The 4,920-nt window shown below is 27.6% G+C and overlaps 1 protein-coding gene across 1 annotated transcript in view; it reads right to left on the bottom strand.

Moving 5' to 3' along the window:
- LOC145252840 (uncharacterized) overlaps positions 1-2,498 on the bottom strand; it is a 17,537-nt gene extending 15,039 nt beyond the window's left edge. The window contains exon 1 of the mRNA XM_080112827.1: positions 2,334-2,498. The gene's annotated coding sequence lies outside the window, so the exon portion shown is untranslated. The remainder of the gene's footprint in view (positions 1-2,333) is intronic.
- Between the last annotated feature and the right edge of the window lie 2,422 nt (positions 2,499-4,920).

The following is a 4,920-nucleotide window of genomic DNA, read 5'->3' as shown; positions in this document are numbered from 1 at the left end:
ACTATTTCCATACGTTCAGTAGAAGTGTAAAAATTTTTGAAGTGAAGTTTTGTGTCATTTAAATCATCATTATTAGACCTGAAGGTAAGTTGTAATAGTTTTGAAACTATATATATTCGTTAATATAGATATTAAACATTATTTGTGCGAAATATGAAGCCTATATGACTTTACCTTCATTGGTTTTGAGTTTACCTAAAATGTGAAGCCGTTACGAAAATTTTCAAAATTTCACTAACGCCATATCGTTAACCTACGCACTTTGTTTACAAATATTTTCCAACAACGGCAATGATGCCAAACTACGGCTGGCTAAAAAAATTCTTTTAAATTATTAAAATTTATTTCAGCATTATGAACTTTTAGGATTTAAATTATTTTACTTTCTTTAAACCAAAACATTTCTCCCCGGCAAAATGTATTTTTTTCTATTTTATCGAGCTGCTTTTTTTTTCTTCCATTTTGTTACTTTGCTTTTTTTTCTATGATAAACTAATAAACAAATTTACAATTAAAAAAAATGCAAGAGTTATTTTTAAAATTAAAAAATAAAACTTTCATGAATATATTTTTTATTATGCACATTTTGCAAACTTTAAATTATAAAAGTTTTAATAATTTAAAAGAAATTTTGGGTTTGTATTACTGTACACATTCGAAAAAGTTGTCAAAAAACAAATATATAACAAATAAATATTATCAAAGGCAAGATAAGTTACTTTTCTATCAAACTGGATACATTTTTTGTTTTTATTCAATGTAACATGTTTATTCAGCTCGAAAAACATGCAGTATTTACCGTTGTATTGGACGATTCTAAATGGCGGCCACTCTCTCTTAAACACGGTAAGTTTGGGAAAAGGTGTTATAAATAATAAACTAGACAAAATACTATTAAAAAAACACCGAATATATGCCAACTTATGTCACGGTAACATATAATGAGCGAATTTCTAACAGTATTTTGTCTAGTTTATTATTTATAACATCTTTTCTTGAACTTACCGTGTTAAAGAGAGTGTCGGGCGCCATTTAGAATTTTCCAATATATCGATAAACACTGTATTCGAGCTGAATAAAAACACGAAAAATATATCCAGTTAAGTAGAAAAGTAACTTATCTTGCCTTTGATAACATTTATTTGTTATGTATTTGTTTTTTTTGACAACTTTTTCGAATCTATGTGTACAGTAATACAAACCCGAAATTTTAATTTATATGCTAAAAGAAATTTTAATAATTTATATGCTAAAAGTTCATGAGAAATGTAAAAAAAAATTATATTTATTGGTTTTGTATGATGAGAAATAAAAAAAACGGTGCTTCTGCAGTTTATTTTGACATAAAAAATCAGCATTAGCAGCAGACTTCATATGCGGGGATGTAATATTGCCTTAGTAATTGACTGCATCTTCCGCCCCAGCATCCCCTTTCACCTCTTAATCTTGTAAATAATTCATTAATAAACTTTCAAAGTATATTTTTCTTGTTCTCCATTCAATAAGCTCTCCAGTGATATTTGTCTTTTTGAAATCGGACAAGAAATAAGAAAGTTATGACAAAATAACTGTGAAAAATTTTGATATCGGTCACAACTTTGTTAAGGAAATCCATTGATTCTATTGTCAAAAATTAGCCTCAAATTTCAGCTTTAGAATTGTTGTAACTTTCTTATTATTTGTCCTACAGAGATAGTTCAAGTATCATTAGAATGGTCTCTGCATACTCTCTCTGCTGAGCTGTTCCATTTTGAGATATGTTAACTTTTAATTTTTCTTTCACGTACCTAGATAAGGTATGCAAACAATTTTTTTTTTTAAATCTATATTTCTGTCCCTTACAACAACACAATATGTTTTGTTCAGTTTCAGATGATTATTTTAAGCATATTTGTACCACCTCAAAACAAGGGGGGGGGTTGTAAGTAAAAAATATATATATATATATATATATATATAAATATCGTTTATGAAAAATAAGTACACTGTTATAAAGTTCATTCTTGTCTTAATAATCGCTGAAAATTTCGTATTGATCGGATAATTACCTGATTTTTTTGTAGATTTTTAAAAAGACGGTCCGTCAAAAAGTACTTACCTGCCCCCCCCCCCCAGTTTTGGCGGTGCCTAATATATATAAAATGAAACTAGACGGTGTCAATAATATTTTTCCCTTTTCGACGTGCAAGGGTTGGAGGCTATTTTGCAATCTAAAATACACATCTGCATATATATATATATATATATATATATATATATATATATATATATATTACAAAGTTCGCAACAAACGTCTAATGAAATTGCAACAGATAAATTCAAGTGAAACTTACTGTTCTTTGTTTGTTTGTTTTTATCGCAAACTTCTTTCTTTTGCAAGACTGGAAGGAAGCAATAGAAGAGAACACAGTAGTTGTGTTGTTACGCTCTGATTGTACAAATTTAAGATGGCGACCGGAAAAGCAGGTTCACAGAAATTTCTAGAGAAGGAAAGTCACTTTTTTTTTTTTTTTTTCTAAATCAGTGAAGGTCAAATTAGGTTGATCTTATTTAAATTATATAATTACATATTTTGAAAAGAAAAGGAAAGACAATATGTGTTATATATATATATATATATATATATATATATATATATATATATATATATATATTAGAATATTTTTTATTTATTTATTTTTCTTGTTGTTGTCACCTTGAAAACTTTTGTATCTAACTTTGCATGCATGAAAAGTACATTGAGGAAAAATAATGCTGACAAAGGCGAACCAGAAAGACTTCGAATTCAAAGTCCGCACAAACCGGTGTTAGGCCGAAATTGGTTCCTGATCAGGGTTGCCAATTTAGCGGGTTTCCCGCTAGATCTGGAGAGTTCGTTTGAAATCTAGCGGGTAAATTTAGGATCTAGTGGCTAGCGGTTTTTTCCTCTAAAATCTGGAGATTTCGTTTTGAAGAAATTGAAACCGAAAAAAAAAACAAAAAAAAAAAACGCAAACATTGCGACCAGGTCAAAACAAGTCTAAAAAAAGTTCAGTGTTTTAATATTCAACTGTAAATTTTGCCAAGTAGGTGTGAAGTGAACACTTCCAAATAGATAAGGGTTCAGGACGTACCAATAAGAGAACATACAAATTAAACTGGAAGAGAGTCAATGATAAAAATCTGGAAATAGGATCCCTAACTTTGTGGTCTTGTGGCCCTGTTTGTTTCATTTTTTATCGCCAAGATAGGTTGAATTATATATATATATATATATATATATATATCATTTTTAAACTAGCATTTTTTATTCTTTATTTTTAGCAAAATCATTTTTTTTAATAGGATTTTAAAAGTTAAATTCGGTTTGTTTTACTATACACATAGATTCATAAAAGTTGTTAAAAACAAACATAAATAAATGTTATAAAAGGCAAGATAAGTTACTTTTCTACTTATATGGACAAGTTTTAGTCCTGTTGAAACTGAAAATAATTCTGACAACTTCTCAGAATATCTAAAATTTTAATGGTAAAAAGTAATTTCTTAATACTGTAACTAACTTGTGCTAATCATTTGGAAAAAAAAAGAAAACAAATGATTAAAATAAATCGTTCATGAATTACATTGTTTTTTAAGATTTGAATTCTTTAATATAAATAATAATGTGACAAATAATTTAAATAACATTAAGTAAGGGTAGGTATGTTGAAACGGTTTACTGGCCAATATTACCAACTATTTTTGTCTCTTTTTTTCAGCGAATTAATCGACTTATTATTTTGTTGTCTGATTTTTGCAATTTCTTAAAACTGTTTATTTCAAATGTTAATTTGTTTTCTGGGGGTTTCTGGATGTGATCCTTTTCCATTATAATTGGATACAAAAATGTATTTTAAGTAAAAAGATCACTATTGTCGAAATTAATAAAAATAAATTCAACAAGTCTGAAAAATAATCGAGTAGAACATTACAATTACAAGAAAAAAAATCTGTCGAAAAATGCAGTTTTATGTTTCTTTTATTGCAGTATTGACTGCAATAAAAGAAACATAAAACTGCATGTTTTTTGTTTGTTTGTTTTAGTCAAAAAAAAAATGCTCAAATAAAAGATCTAAAACTTTTAGATCTTCTTTTTAAGCATTTTTTTTTTTTTTTTGTCATTTTTGGAATTTTTACTAATTTCGACATGACATGTAATTAGGTAATAATGTTTTTACTTAAAATGTATTTTTGAGTTTTATTCGTTGATTTTTTGTTGTTATTTTTATTATGCAAATATTTATTTGAATTGTATTTTGCGACAATTTCTTCGGTGATATTATGATCTTAAATTTGTAATTTAATTTTTTATAAAAATTGCGATTTCATAATTTGTTTCTTACACAAGCAAAACCTCCCACTAACCAAATAGCAACACATTAATATTTGTCAAAAAGTAATATTTATTTACAAAAGTCAGATACATTAATATTCGCAAAATGATAAATAAAACAGACAAATTCATATCTGCACATATTTCTATAATTAATATTTTATCCTGTTACTACTGCTGCGAAAAAAGTCATCGATAAAATCTGACAATCATTTTGGGAGCTAATTAAAAATTGATTTTTTTAATCTAAACTCTGTAAATTAGAATTTACAATTTATTATTCAACAAGGAATATAATTTGAAACTTATCATTTATTGAGTGTGTGTGTGTGTGTGTGTGTGCGTGTGTGTTAGGGAGTTTCCGTTCTGTCTCCACTTGGATCTTCCGACCACTCTGTTGTATCAATTAAGATAAAAATGAAATGTAAAAAGTCTTCAGACGTACCTCTCCATCGTACAGTATATCAATACTCTATGCTATGATACTGGGATAGCTTCCGTACATTTATATCAGATCTACCTCTGCGTTCCATGTTTAAAAAGGATGTGTCCTCTATAGTATACAT

The sequence above is a fragment of the Euprymna scolopes genome, chromosome 29, assembly GCF_053919585.1.
Source record: "Euprymna scolopes isolate OS-2025 chromosome 29, ASM5391958v1, whole genome shotgun sequence".
In the NCBI taxonomy this organism is placed as follows: Eukaryota; Metazoa; Mollusca; class Cephalopoda; order Sepiida; family Sepiolidae; genus Euprymna; species Euprymna scolopes.
The sequence above is the reverse complement of the archived record's forward strand: the minus strand, read 5'-3'. Positions and strand labels throughout refer to the sequence as shown.